The sequence below is a fragment of the Heptranchias perlo genome, chromosome 2, assembly GCF_035084215.1.
Source record: "Heptranchias perlo isolate sHepPer1 chromosome 2, sHepPer1.hap1, whole genome shotgun sequence".
In the NCBI taxonomy this organism is placed as follows: Eukaryota; Metazoa; Chordata; class Chondrichthyes; order Hexanchiformes; family Hexanchidae; genus Heptranchias; species Heptranchias perlo.
This window is the reverse complement of record NC_090326.1, coordinates 3722085-3736654: the sequence shown is the minus strand read 5'-3', so window position 1 is coordinate 3736654 and position 14570 is coordinate 3722085. Positions and strand designations below refer to the sequence as shown.

The window sequence follows — 14570 nt, the reverse complement described above, 5'->3', positions numbered from 1 at the left end:
CACAAACTTTGATCAGCGTCAACACTTTTTAAAGAAATGTAGACATTTTACAGAAGGCATGAAAGTGCATTGTATGTCGCTCTGATGGCTTGTTAGATTAAAGAATGATCGGCTGCCCGCTGCTCGATTAGCATTTATGTTGGCGAAAAAGCTAATGTTGATCAGGAGCAAGCATTGGGCTCAGTGATGGGACATTCGTTGGCACCAGAACGACGAGCACCAAGAAAGCAATCTTCCCTGACCGGGAATTGAACCCGGGCCGCGGCGGTGAGAGCGCCGAATCCTAACCACTAGACCACCAGGGAAGCTACGGCTGATGCATGCGAGAGAGGAGTCCAACCTTTTCTTTCCTAATTGTCCCTTTGAAATTCAGGTCTCTTTCGATCCAAAAAAAGCTGCTCGCCCAAAATGGCATTTTCTTTTAGCACATTGGAACATAGAACATTCACGGCACAGTGGGAGGCCATTCGGCCCATCGTGTTTGTGACGGTCATCGAACAACATAAAACACTGGTTCAGACAATGACAGCACCAAGTTCGGGTAGGCATGCACACAAAATGGATGAAAGATGATGGACTTTGAGAGACGATGGGTTTTGCAGATGCCAGGATAAATAAACTGAAAGAGCTCATCAGCCTGCTTCTTTCAGATACTGAATGTCTTTATGCTCAAGAGATGTTCTCACTGCCTCAGGCCCATTATATCCAGTCGCACACTCCTTCCAATCTTGCACACCTCCCTTCGCTTTGAAACCGTGCATTTTTTTTTACACTGGGCCTCATTTTGAAGAAAGCGGTGCTGTGATCAGCTGGTGTTGTTAAGGAGATGTAGTGGCAGAAGAGACATAAAAGTCTAAAAAAACAGTGACTGTTCTGACACTGTGAGCTATAGTTAAAGGTTGGCGACAATTAGAGTGTCAGGCAGCAGATCTTTTCCAAATCTGCTGGAAATGGCAACAAAAACCTTCCCACAAACTTTGATCAGCGTCACGACTCTTTAAAAATAAATACTGGCATTTTACAGAAGGCAAGAAAGTACATTGTGTGTCACTCTAATGGGTTGTGAGATAAAGGAATGATGGGCAGCCCCTTGTTGCAACCACAGCAGTGTAAAACTGATAGCGATCAGGAGCAATCACTGGCATCAGAACGAACAGCACTTTGCAAATAACGTTCCCTGACCGGGAATCGAACCCGGGCCGCGGCGGTGAAAGCGCCGAATCCTAACCAGTAGACCACCAGGGAAGCACATGGCACGATCTTGCAGGCCATCAGTCCAAGCCTCTTTTTCCTATTTGTCTCTGCATTTCACGTCCCTTTCTCCCCAAACAAGCTGCTCGGCCAAAATGGCATTTTCTTTTCGTACATAGAAACACAGAACATTCAGGGCACAGAAGGAGGCCATTCGGCCCATCGTGTCTGCGATGGTCATCGAAGAACATGAAACACTTGTTCAGACAATGACAGCACCAAGTTCGGGTCGGCATGCACTCGAAATGGATGAAAGATGTTGGGCATTGAGGGACGATGGGTTTTGCTGATGCCAGGAGAAATAAACTCAAAGATCTCATCTCCCTCCTTTCAGGTACTGATAATGTTCAAGAGATGTTCTCACTGCCTCAGGCCCATTATCTCCAGTCGCACACTCCTTCCAATCTTGCACATCTTCCTTAGCTTTGAAAACGCTCATTTTTTACACTGGAATTCAATTTGAAGAAAGAGGTGCTGTGATTAGTTGGTCTTGTTAAGGAGATGTCGTGCCAGGAGAGACATAAATGGCTAATGAGAACAGTTACTGTTCTGACACTGTGAGCTACAGTTAAAGGTTGGCGACAATTAAAGTGACAAGCAACAGGTCTTTTCCGAATCTTGGGAGAAATGGCAACAAAAATCTTCCCACAAACTTTGATCAGCGTCAACACATTTTAAAGAAATGTAGGCATTTTACAGAAGGCATGAAAGTGCATTGTATGTCGCTCTAATGGCTTGTTAGATTAAAGAATGATCGGCTGCCCGCTGCTCGATTAGCATTTATGTTGGCGAAAAAGCTAATGTTGATCAGGAGCAAGCATTGGGCTCAGTGATGGGACATTCGTTGGCACCAGAACGACGAGCACCAAGAAAGCAATCTTCCCTGACCGGGAATCAAATCAGGGCCGCGGCGGTGAGATCGCCGAATCCTAACCACTAGACCACCAGGGAAGCTACGGCTGATGCATGCGAGAGAGGAGTCCAACCTTTTCTTTCCTAATTGTCCCTTTGAAATTCAGGTCTCTTTCGATCCAAAAAAAAGCTGCTCGCCCAAAATGGCATTTTCTTTAAGCACATTGGAACATAGAACATTCACGGCACAGTGGGAGGCCATTCGGCCCATCGTGTTTGTGACGGTCATCGAACAACATAAAACACTGGTTCAGACAATGACAGCACCAAGTTCGGGTAGGCATGCACACAAAATGGATGAAAGATGATGGACTTTGAGAGACGATGGGTTTTGCAGATGCCAGGATAAATAAACTGAAAGAGCTCATCAGCCTGCTTCTTTCAGATACTGAATGTCTTTATGCTCAAGAGATGTTCTCACTGCCTCAGGCCCATTATATCCAGTCGCACACTCCTTCCAATCTTGCACACCTCACTTCGCTTTGAAACCGTGCATTTTTTTTTACACTGGGCCTCATTTTGAAGAAAGCGGTGCTGTGATCAGCTGGTGTTGTTAAGGAGATGTAGTGGCAGAAGAGACATAAAAGTCGAAAAAAACAGTGACTGTGCTGACACTGTGAGCTATAGTTAAAGGTTGGCGACAATTAGAGTGTCAGGCAGCAGATCTTTTCCAAATCTGTTAGAAATGGCAACAAAAACCTTCCCACAAACTTTGATCAGCGTCACGACTCTTTAAAAATAAATACTGGCATTTTACAGAAGGCAAGAAAGTACATTGTGTGTCACTCTAATGGGTTGTGAGATAAAGGAATGATTGGCAGCCCCTTGTTGCAACCACAGCAGTGTAAAACTGATAGCGATCAGGAGCAATCACTGGCATCAGAACAAACAGCACTTTGCAAATAACGTTCCCTGACCGGGAATCGAACCCAGGCCGCGGAGGTGAAAGCGCCGAATCCTAACCACTAGACCACCAGGGAAGCACATGGCATGATCGTGCAGGCCATCAGTCCAAGCCTCTTTTTCCTATTTGTCTCTGCATTTCACGTCCCTTTCTCCCCAAACAAGCTGCTCGGCCAAAATGGCATTTTCTTTTCGTACATAGAAACACAGAACATTCAGGGCACAGAAGGAGGCCATTCGGCCCATCGTGTCTGCGACGGTCATCGAAGAACATGAAACACTTGTTCAGACAATGACAGCACCAAGTTCAGGTCGGCATGCACTCGAAATGGATGAAAGATGTTGGGCATTGAGGGACGATGGGTTTTGCTGATGCCAGGAGAAATAAACTCAAAGATCTCATCTCCCTCCTTTCAGGTACTGATAATGTTCAAGAGATGTTCTCACTGCCTCAGGCCCATTATCTCCAGTCGCACACTCCTTCCAATCTTGCACATCTTCCTTAGCTTTGAAAACGCTCATTTTTTACACTGGAATTCAATTTGAAGAAAGAGGTGCTGTGATTAGTTGGTCTTGTTAAGGAGATGTCGTGCCAGGAGAGACATAAATGGCTAATGAGAACAGTTACTGTTCTGACACTGTGAGCTACAGTTAAAGGTTGGCGACAATTAAAGTGACAAGCAACAGGTCTTTTCCGAATCTTGGGAGAAATGGCAAAAAAAATCTTCCCACAAACTTTGATCAGCGTCAACACATTTTAAAGAAATGTAGGCATTTTACAGAAGGCATGAAAGTGCATTGTATGTCGCTCCAATGGCTTGTTAGATTAAAGAATGATCGGCTGCCCGCTGCTCGATTAGCATTTATGTTGGCGAAAAAGCTAATGTTGATCAGGAGCAAGCATTGGGCTCAGTGATGGGACATTCGTTGGCACCAGAACGACGAGCACCAAGAAAGCAATCTTCCCTGACCGGGAATCGAACACGGGCCGCGGCGGTGAGAGCGCCGAATCCAAACCACTATACCACCAGGGAAGCTACAGCTGATGCATGCGAGAGAGGAGTCCAACCTTTTCTTTCCTAATTGTCCCTTTGAAATTCAGGTCTCTTTCGATCCAAAAAAAAGCTGCTCGCCCAAAATGGCATTTTCTTTTAGCACATTGGAACAGAGAACATTCACGGCACAGTGGGAGGCCATTCGGCCCATCGTGTTTGTGACGGTCATCGAAGAACATGAAACACTTGTTCAGACAATGACAGCACCAAGTTCGGGTCGGCATGCACTCGAAATGGATGAAAGATGTTGGGCATTGAGGGACGATGGGTTTTGCTGATGCCAGGAGAAATAAACTCAAAGATCTCATCTCCCTCCTTTCAGGTACTGATAATGTTCAAGAGATGTTCTCACTGCCTCAGGCCCATTATCTCCAGTCGCACACTCCTTCCAATCTTGCACATCTTCCTTAGCTTTGAAAACGCTCATTTTTTACACTGGAATTCAATTTGAAGAAAGAGGTGCTGTGATTAGTTGGTCTTGTTAAGGAGATGTCGTGCCAGGAGAGACATAAATGGCTAATGAGAACAGTTACTGTTCTGACACTGTGAGCTACAGTTAAAGGTTGGCGACAATTAAAGTGACAAGCAACAGGTCTTTTCCGAATCTTGGGAGAAATGGCAACAAAAATCTTCCCACAAACTTTGATCAGCGTCAACACATTTTAAAGAAATGTAGGCATTTTACAGAAGGCATGAAAGTGCATTGTATGTCGCTCCAATGGCTTGTTAGATTAAAGAATGATCGGCTGCCCGCTGCTCGATTCGCATTTATGTTGGCGAAAAAGCTAATGTTGATCAGGAGCAAGCATTGGGCTCAGTGATGGGACATTCGTTGGCACCAGAACGACGAGCACCAAGAAAGCAATCTTCCCTGACCGGGAATCGAACCCGGGCCGCGGCGGTGAGAGCGCCGAATCCTAACCACTAGACCACCAGGGAAGCTACGGCTGATGCATGCGAGAGAGGAGTCCAACCTTTTCTTTCCTAATTGTCCCTTTGAAATTCAGGTCTCTTTCGATCCAAAAAAAAGCTGCTCGCCCAAAATGGCATTTTCTTTTAGCACATTGGAACATAGAACATTCACGGCACAGTGGGAGGCCATTCGGCCCATCGTGTTTGTGACGGTCATCGAACAACATAAAACACTGGTTCAGACAATGACAGCACCAAGTTCGGGTAGGCATGCACACAAAATGGATGAAAGATGATGGACTTTGAGAGACGATGGGTTTTGCAGATGCCAGGATAAATAAACTGAAAGAGCTCATCAGCCTGCTTCTTTCAGATACTGAATGTCTTTATGCTCAAGAGATGTTCTCACTGCCTCAGGCCCATTATATCCAGTCGCACACTCCTTCCAATCTTGCACACCTCACTTCGCTTTGAAACCGTGCATTTTTTTTTACACTGGGCCTCATTTTGAAGAAAGCGGTGCTGTGATCAGCTGGTGTTGTTAAGGAGATGTAGTGGCAGAAGAGACATAAAAGTCTAAAAAACAGTGACTGTTCTGACACTGTGAGCTATAGTTAAAGGTTGGCGACAATTAGAGTGTCAGGCAGCAGATCTTTTCCAAATCTGCTGGAAATGGCAACAAAAACCTTCCCACAAACTTTGATCAGCGTCACGACTCTTTAAAAATAAATACTGGCATTTTACAGAAGGCAAGAAAGTACATTGTGTGTCACTCTAATGGGTTGTGAGATAAAGGAATGATGGGCAGCCCCTTGTTGCAACCACAGCAGTGTAAAACTGATAGCGATCAGGAGCAATCACTGGCATCAGAACAAACAGCACTTTGCAAATAACATTCCCTGACCGGGAATCGAACCCGGGCCGCGGCGGTGAAAGCGCCGAATCCTAACCACTAGACCACCAGGGAAGCACATGGCACGATCTTGCAGGCCATCAGTCCAAGCCTCTTTTTCCTATTTGTCTCTGCATTTCACGTCCCTTTCTCCCCAAACAAGCTGCTCGGCCAAAATGGCATTTTCTTTTCGTACATAGAAACACAGAACATTCAGGGCACAGAAGGAGGCCATTCGGCCCATCGTGTCTGCGACGGTCATCGAAGAACATGAAACACTTGTTCAGACAATGACAGCACCAAGTTCGGGTCGGCATGCACTCGAAATGGATGAAAGATGTTGGGCATTGAGGGACGATGGGTTTTGCTGATGCCAGGAGAAATAAACTCAAAGATCTCATCTCCCTCCTTTCAGGTACTGATAATGTTCAAGAGATGTTCTCACTGCCTCAGGCCCATTATCTCCAGTCGCACACTCCTTCCAATCTTGCACATCTTCCTTAGCTTTGAAAACGCTCATTTTTTACACTGGAATTCAATTTGAAGAAAGAGGTGCTGTGATTAGTTGGTCTTGTTAAGGAGATGTCGTGCCAGGAGAGACATAAATGGCTAATGAGAACAGTTACTGTTCTGACACTGTGAGCTACAGTTAAAGGTTGGCGACAATTAAAGTGACAAGCAACAGGTCTTTTCCGAATCTTGGGAGAAATGGCAACAAAAATCTTCCCACAAACTTTGATCAGCGTCAACACATTTTAAAGAAATGTAGGCATTTTACAGAAGGCATGAAAGTGCATTGTATGTCGCTCTAATGGCTTGTTAGATTAAAGAATGATCGGCTGCCCGCTGCTCGATTAGCATTTATGTTGGCGAAAAAGCTAATGTTGATCAGGAGCAAGCATTGGGCTCAGTGATGGGACATTCGTTGGCACCAGAACGACGAGCACCAAGAAAGCAATCTTCCCTGACCGGGAATCAAATCAGGGCCGCGGCGGTGAGAGCGCCGAATCCTAACCACTAGACCACCAGGGAAGCTACGGCTGATGCATGCGAGAGAGGAGTCCAACCTTTTCTTTCCTAATTGTCCCTTTGAAATTCAGGTCTCTTTCGATCCAAAAAAAAGCTGCTCGCCCAAAATGGCATTTTCTTTTAGCACATTGGAACATAGAACATTCACGGCACAGTGGGAGGCCATTCGGCCCATCGTGTTTGTGACGGTCATCGAACAACATAAAACACTGGTTCAGACAATGACAGCACCAAGTTCGGGTAGGCATGCACACAAAATGGATGAAAAATGATGGACTTTGAGAGACGATGGGTTTTGCAGATGCCAGGATAAATAAACTGAAAGAGCTCATCAGCCTGCTTCTTTCAGATACTGAATGTCTTTATGCTCAAGAGATGTTCTCACTGCCTCAGGCCCATTATATCCAGTCGCACACTCATTCCAATCTTGCACACCTCCCTTCGCTTTGAAACCGTGCATTTTTTTTTACACTGGGCCTCATTTTGAAGAAAGCGGTGCTGTGATCAGCTGGTGTTGTTAAGGAGATGTAGTGGCAGAAGAGACATAAAAGTCTAAAAAACAGTGACTGTTCTGACACTGTGAGCTATAGTTAAAGGTTGGCGACAATTAGAGTGTCAGGCAGCAGATCTTTTCCAAATCTGTTAGAAATGGCAACAAAAACCTTCCCACAAACTTTGATCAGCGTCACGACTCTTTAAAAATAAATACTGGCATTTTACAGAAGGCAAGAAAGTACATTGTGTGTCACTCTAATGGGTTGTGAGATAAAGGAATGATGGGCAGCCCCTTGTTGCAACCACAGCAGTGTAAAACTGATAGCGATCAGGAGCAATCACTGGCATCAGAACGAACAGCACTTTGCAAATAACGTTCCCTGACCGGGAATCGAACCCGGGCCGCGGCGGTGAAAGCGCCGAATCCTAACCACTAGACCACCAGGGAAGCACATGGCACGATCTTGCAGGCCATCAGTCCAAGCCTCTTTTTCCTATTTGTCTCTGCATTTCACGTCCCTTTCTCCCCAAACAAGCTGCTCGGCCAAAATGGCATTTTCTTTTCGTACATAGAAACACAGAACATTCAGGGCACAGAAGGAGGCCATTCGGCCCATCGTGTCTGCGACGGTCATCGAAGAACATGAAACACTTGTTCAGACAATGACAGCACCAAGTTCGGGTCGGCATGCACTCGAAATGGATGAAAGATGTTGGGCATTGAGGGACGATGGGTTTTGCTGATGCCAGGAGAAATAAACTCAAAGATCTCATCTCCCTCCTTTCAGGTACTGATAATGTTCAAGAGATGTTCTCACTGCCTCAGGCCCATTATCTCCAGTCGCACACTCCTTCCAATCTTGCACATCTTCCTTAGCTTTGAAAACGCTCATTTTTTACACTGGAATTCAATTTGAAGAAAGAGGTGCTGTGATTAGTTGGTGTTGTTAAGGAGATGTCGTGCCAGGAGAGACATAAATGGCTAATGAGAACAGTTACTGTTCTGACACTGTGAGCTACAGTTAAAGGTTGGCGACAATTAAAGTGACAAGCAACAGGTCTTTTCCGAATCTTGGGAGAAATGGCAACAAAAATCTTCCCACAAACTTTGATCAGCGTCAACACATTTTAAAGAAATGTAGGCATTTTACAGAAGGCATGAAAGTGCATTGTATGTCGCTCCAATGGCTTGTTAGATTAAAGAATGATCGGCTGCCCGCTGCTCGATTCGCATTTATGTTGGCGAAAAAGCTAATGTTGATCAGGAGCAAGCATTGGGCTCAGTGATGGGACATTCGTTGGCACCAGAACGACGAGCACCAAGAAAGCAATCTTCCCTGACCGGGAATCGAACCCGGGCCGCGGCGGTGAGAGCGCCGAATCCTAACCACTAGACCACCAGGGAAGCTACGGCTGATGCATGCGAGAGAGGAGTCCAACCTTTTCTTTCCTAATTGTCCCTTTGAAATTCAGGTCTCTTTCGATCCAAAAAAAAGCTGCTCGCCCAAAATGGCATTTTCTTTTAGCACATTGGAACATAGAACATTCACGGCACAGTGGGAGGCCATTCGGCCCATCGTGTTTGTGACGGTCATCGAACAACATAAAACACTGGTTCAGACAATGACAGCACCAAGTTCGGGTAGGCATGCACACAAAATGGATGAAAGATGATGGACTTTGAGAGACGATGGGTTTTGCAGATGCCAGGATAAATAAACTGAAAGAGCTCATCAGCCTGCTTCTTTCAGATACTGAATGTCTTTATGCTCAAGAGATGTTCTCACTGCCTCAGGCCCATTATATCCAGTCGCACACTCATTCCAATCTTGCACACCTCCCTTCGCTTTGAAACCGTGCATTTTTTTTTACACTGGGCCTCATTTTGAAGAAAGCGGTGCTGTGATCAGCTGGTGTTGTTAAGGAGATGTAGTGGCAGAAGAGACATAATAGTCGAAAAAACAGTGACTGTTCTGACACTGTGAGCTATAGTTAAAGGTTGGCGACAATTAGAGTGTCAGGCAGCAGATCTTTTCCAAATCTGTTAGAAATGGCAACAAAAACCTTCCCACAAACTTTGATCAGCGTCACGACTCTTTAAAAATAAATACTGGCATTTTACAGAAGGCAAGAAAGTACATTGTGTGTCACTCTAATGGGTTGTGAGATAAAGGAATGATGGGCAGCCCCTTGTTGCAACCACAGCAGTGTAAAACTGATCGCGCTCAGGAGCAATCACTGGCATCAGAACAAACAGCACTTTGCAAATAACGTTCCCTAACCGGGAATCGAACCCAGGCCGCGGCGGTGAAAGCGCCGAATCCTAACCACTAGACCACCAGGGAAGCACATGGCACGATCTTGCAGGCCATCAGTCCAAGCCACTTTTTCCTATTTGTCTCTGCATTTCACGTCCCTTTCTCCCCAAACAAGCTGCTCGGCCAAAATGGCATTTTCTTTTCGTACATAGAAACACAGAACATTCAGGGCACAGAAGGAGGCCATTCGGCCCATCGTGTCTGCGACGGTCATCGAAGAACATGAAACACTTGTTCAGACAATGACAGCACCAAGTTCGGGTCGGCATGCACTCGAAATGGATGAAAGATGTTGGGCATTGAGGGACGATGGGTTTTGCTGATGCCAGGAGAAATAAACTCAAAGATCTCATCTCCCTCCTTTCAGGTACTGATAATGTTCAAGAGATGTTCTCACTGCCTCAGGCCCATTATCTCCAGTCGCACACTCCTTCCAATCTTGCACATCTTCCTTAGCTTTGAAAACGCTCATTTTTTACACTGGAATTCAATTTGAAGAAAGAGGTGCTGTGATTAGTTGGTGTTGTTAAGGAGATGTCGTGCCAGGAGAGACATAAATGGCTAATGAGAACAGTTACTGTTCTGACACTGTGAGCTACAGTTAAAGGTTGGCGACAATTAAAGTGACAAGCAACAGGTCTTTTCCGAATCTTGGGAGAAATGGCAACAAAAATCTTCCCACAAACTTTGATCAGCGTCAACACATTTTAAAGAAATGTAGGCATTTTACAGAAGGCATGAAAGTGCATTGTATGTCGCTCCAATGGCTTGTTAGATTAAAGAATGATCGGCTGCCCGCTGCTCGATTCGCATTTATGTTGGCGAAAAAGCTAATGTTGATCAGGAGCAAGCATTGGGCTCAGTGATGGGACATTCGTTGGCACCAGAACGACGAGCACCAAGAAAGCAATCTTCCCTGACCGGGAATCGAACCCGGGCCGCGGCGGTGAGAGCGCCGAATCCTAACCACTAGACCACCAGGGAAGCTACGGCTGATGCATGCGAGAGAGGAGTCCAACCTTTTCTTTCCTAATTGTCCCTTTGAAATTCAGGTCTCTTTCGATCCAAAAAAAAGCTGCTCGCCCAAAATGGCATTTTCTTTTAGCACATTGGAACATAGAACATTCACGGCACAGTGGGAGGCCATTCGGCCCATCGTGTTTGTGACGGTCATCGAACAACATAAAACACTGGTTCAGACAATGACAGCACCAAGTTCGGGTAGGCATGCACACAAAATGGATGAAAGATGATGGACTTTGAGAGACGATGGGTTTTGCAGATGCCAGGATAAATAAACTGAAAGAGCTCATCAGCCTGCTTCTTTCAGATACTGAATGTCTTTATGCTCAAGAGATGTTCTCACTGCCTCAGGCCCATTATATCCAGTCGCACACTCCTTCCAATCTTGCACACCTCACTTCGCTTTGAAACCGTGCATTTTTTTTTACACTGGGCCTCATTTTGAAGAAAGCGGTGCTGTGATCAGCTGGTGTTGTTAAGGAGATGTAGTGGCAGAAGAGACATAAAAGTCTAAAAAACAGTGACTGTTCTGACACTGTGAGCTATAGTTAAAGGTTGGCGACAATTAAAGTGACAAGCAACAGGTCTTTTCCGAATCTTGGGAGAAATGGCAACAAAAATCTTCCCACAAACTTTGATCAGCGTCAACACATTTTAAAGAAATGTAGGCATTTTACAGAAGGCATGAAAGTGCATTGTATGTCGCTCCAATGGCTTGTTAGATTAAAGAATGATCGGCTGCCCGCTGCTCGATTCGCATTTATGTTGGCGAAAAAGCTAATGTTGATCAGGAGCAAGCATTGGGCTCAGTGATGGGACATTCGTTGGCACCAGAACGACGAGCACCAAGAAAGCAATCTTCCCTGACCGGGAATCGAACCCGGGCCGCGGCGGTGAGAGCGCCGAATCCTAACCACTAGACCACCAGGGAAGCTACGGCTGATGCATGCGAGAGAGGAGTCCAACCTTTTCTTTCCTAATTGTCCCTTTGAAATTCAGGTCTCTTTCGATCCAAAAAAAAGCTGCTCGCCCAAAATGGCATTTTCTTTTAGCACATTGGAACATAGAACATTCACGGCACAGTGGGAGGCCATTCGGCCCATCGTGTTTGTGACGGTCATCGAACAACATAAAACACTGGTTCAGACAATGACAGCACCAAGTTCGGGTAGGCATGCACACAAAATGGATGAAAGATGATGGACTTTGAGAGACGATGGGTTTTGCAGATGCCAGGATAAATAAACTGAAAGAGCTCATCAGCCTGCTTCTTTCAGATACTGAATGTCTTTATGCTCAAGAGATGTTCTCACTGCCTCAGGCCCATTATATCCAGTCGCACACTCATTCCAATCTTGCACACCTCCCTTCGCTTTGAAACCGTGCATTTTTTTTTACACTGGGCCTCATTTTGAAGAAAGCGGTGCTGTGATCAGCTGGTGTTGTTAAGGAGATGTAGTGGCAGAAGAGACATAATAGTCGAAAAAACAGTGACTGTTCTGACACTGTGAGCTATAGTTAAAGGTTGGCGACAATTAGAGTGTCAGGCAGCAGATCTTTTCCAAATCTGTTAGAAATGGCAACAAAAACCTTCCCACAAACTTTGATCAGCGTCACGACTCTTTAAAAATAAATACTGGCATTTTACAGAAGGCAAGAAAGTACATTGTGTGTCACTCTAATGGGTTGTGAGATAAAGGAATGATGGGCAGCCCCTTGTTGCAACCACAGCAGTGTAAAACTGATCGCGCTCAGGAGCAATCACTGGCATCAGAACAAACAGCACTTTGCAAATAACGTTCCCTAACCGGGAATCGAACCCAGGCCGCGGCGGTGAAAGCGCCGAATCCTAACCACTAGACCACCAGGGAAGCACATGGCACGATCTTGCAGGCCATCAGTCCAAGCCACTTTTTCCTATTTGTCTCTGCATTTCACGTCCCTTTCTCCCCAAACAAGCTGCTCGGCCAAAATGGCATTTTCTTTTCGTACATAGAAACACAGAACATTCAGGGCACAGAAGGAGGCCATTCGGCCCATCGTGTCTGCGACGGTCATCGAAGAACATGAAACACTTGTTCAGACAATGACAGCACCAAGTTCGGGTCGGCATGCACTCGAAATGGATGAAAGATGTTGGGCATTGAGGGACGATGGGTTTTGCTGATGCCAGGAGAAATAAACTCAAAGATCTCATCTCCCTCCTTTCAGGTACTGATAATGTTCAAGAGATGTTCTCACTGCCTCAGGCCCATTATCTCCAGTCGCACACTCCTTCCAATCTTGCACATCTTCCTTAGCTTTGAAAACGCTCATTTTTTACACTGGAATTCAATTTGAAGAAAGAGGTGCTGTGATTAGTTGGTGTTGTTAAGGAGATGTCGTGCCAGGAGAGACATAAATGGCTAATGAGAACAGTTACTGTTCTGACACTGTGAGCTACAGTTAAAGGTTGGCGACAATTAAAGTGACAAGCAACAGGTCTTTTCCGAATCTTGGGAGAAATGGCAACAAAAATCTTCCCACAAACTTTGATCAGCGTCAACACATTTTAAAGAAATGTAGGCATTTTACAGAAGGCATGAAAGTGCATTGTATGTCGCTCCAATGGCTTGTTAGATTAAAGAATGATCGGCTGCCCGCTGCTCGATTCGCATTTATGTTGGCGAAAAAGCTAATGTTGATCAGGAGCAAGCATTGGGCTCAGTGATGGGACATTCGTTGGCACCAGAACGACGAGCACCAAGAAAGCAATCTTCCCTGACCGGGAATCGAACCCGGGCCGCGGCGGTGAGAGCGCCGAATCCTAACCACTAGACCACCAGGGAAGCTACGGCTGATGCATGCGAGAGAGGAGTCCAACCTTTTCTTTCCTAATTGTCCCTTTGAAATTCAGGTCTCTTTCGATCCAAAAAAAAGCTGCTCGCCCAAAATGGCATTTTCTTTTAGCACATTGGAACATAGAACATTCACGGCACAGTGGGAGGCCATTCGGCCCATCGTGTTTGTGACGGTCATCGAACAACATAAAACACTGGTTCAGACAATGACAGCACCAAGTTCGGGTAGGCATGCACACAAAATGGATGAAAGATGATGGACTTTGAGAGACGATGGGTTTTGCAGATGCCAGGATAAATAAACTGAAAGAGCTCATCAGCCTGCTTCTTTCAGATACTGAATGTCTTTATGCTCAAGAGATGTTCTCACTGCCTCAGGCCCATTATATCCAGTCGCACACTCATTCCAATCTTGCACACCTCCCTTCGCTTTGAAACCGTGCATTTTTTTTTACACTGGGCCTCATTTTGAAGAAAGCGGTGCTGTGATCAGCTGGTGTTGTTAAGGAGATGTAGTGGCAGAAGAGACATAATAGTCGAAAAAACAGTGACTGTTCTGACACTGTGAGCTATAGTTAAAGGTTGGCGACAATTAGAGTGTCAGGCAGCAGATCTTTTCCAAATCTGTTAGAAATGGCAACAAAAACCTTCCCACAAACTTTGATCAGCGTCACGACTCTTTAAAAATAAATACTGGCATTTTACAGAAGGCAAGAAAGTACATTGTGTGTCACTCTAATGGGTTGTGAGATAAAGGAATGATGGGCAGCCCCTTGTTGCAACCACAGCAGTGTAAAACTGATCGCGCTCAGGAGCAATCACTGGCATCAGAACAAACAGCACTTTGCAAATAACGTTCCCTAACCGGGAATCGAACCCAGGCCGCGGCGGTGAAAGCGCCGAATCCTAACCACTAGACCACCAGGGAAGCACATGGCAC

General features: G+C 45.6%; 13 non-coding genes across 13 annotated transcripts; all 13 read right to left on the bottom strand.

The window, feature by feature from the left end:
- Nucleotides 1-233: 233 nt before the first annotated feature.
- On the bottom strand, nucleotides 234-305 carry trnae-cuc (transfer RNA glutamic acid (anticodon CUC)). Its single transcript has one exon. It is a non-coding gene; the product is annotated as a tRNA-Glu (tRNA).
- Nucleotides 306-1173: 868 nt separating this feature from the next.
- trnae-uuc (transfer RNA glutamic acid (anticodon UUC)) lies at nucleotides 1174-1245 on the bottom strand. Its single transcript has one exon. It is a non-coding gene; the product is annotated as a tRNA-Glu (tRNA).
- Nucleotides 1246-3071: 1826 nt separating this feature from the next.
- Nucleotides 3072-3143, bottom strand: trnae-uuc (transfer RNA glutamic acid (anticodon UUC)). Its single transcript has one exon. It is a non-coding gene; the product is annotated as a tRNA-Glu (tRNA).
- A 1845-nt stretch (nucleotides 3144-4988) lies between these two features.
- Nucleotides 4989-5060, bottom strand: trnae-cuc (transfer RNA glutamic acid (anticodon CUC)). Its single transcript has one exon. It is a non-coding gene; the product is annotated as a tRNA-Glu (tRNA).
- An 868-nt stretch (nucleotides 5061-5928) lies between these two features.
- trnae-uuc (transfer RNA glutamic acid (anticodon UUC)) lies at nucleotides 5929-6000 on the bottom strand. Its single transcript has one exon. It is a non-coding gene; the product is annotated as a tRNA-Glu (tRNA).
- Nucleotides 6001-7825: 1825 nt separating this feature from the next.
- Nucleotides 7826-7897, bottom strand: trnae-uuc (transfer RNA glutamic acid (anticodon UUC)). The gene has a single exon. It is a non-coding gene; the product is annotated as a tRNA-Glu (tRNA).
- An 885-nt stretch (nucleotides 7898-8782) lies between these two features.
- trnae-cuc (transfer RNA glutamic acid (anticodon CUC)) lies at nucleotides 8783-8854 on the bottom strand. Its single transcript has one exon. It is a non-coding gene; the product is annotated as a tRNA-Glu (tRNA).
- An 868-nt stretch (nucleotides 8855-9722) lies between these two features.
- On the bottom strand, nucleotides 9723-9794 carry trnae-uuc (transfer RNA glutamic acid (anticodon UUC)). The gene has a single exon. It is a non-coding gene; the product is annotated as a tRNA-Glu (tRNA).
- Nucleotides 9795-10679: 885 nt separating this feature from the next.
- On the bottom strand, nucleotides 10680-10751 carry trnae-cuc (transfer RNA glutamic acid (anticodon CUC)). The gene has a single exon. It is a non-coding gene; the product is annotated as a tRNA-Glu (tRNA).
- An 898-nt stretch (nucleotides 10752-11649) lies between these two features.
- Nucleotides 11650-11721, bottom strand: trnae-cuc (transfer RNA glutamic acid (anticodon CUC)). Its single transcript has one exon. It is a non-coding gene; the product is annotated as a tRNA-Glu (tRNA).
- Nucleotides 11722-12589: 868 nt separating this feature from the next.
- Nucleotides 12590-12661, bottom strand: trnae-uuc (transfer RNA glutamic acid (anticodon UUC)). Its single transcript has one exon. It is a non-coding gene; the product is annotated as a tRNA-Glu (tRNA).
- Nucleotides 12662-13546: 885 nt separating this feature from the next.
- trnae-cuc (transfer RNA glutamic acid (anticodon CUC)) lies at nucleotides 13547-13618 on the bottom strand. The gene has a single exon. It is a non-coding gene; the product is annotated as a tRNA-Glu (tRNA).
- An 868-nt stretch (nucleotides 13619-14486) lies between these two features.
- trnae-uuc (transfer RNA glutamic acid (anticodon UUC)) lies at nucleotides 14487-14558 on the bottom strand. Its single transcript has one exon. It is a non-coding gene; the product is annotated as a tRNA-Glu (tRNA).
- Nucleotides 14559-14570: the final 12 nt, after the last annotated feature.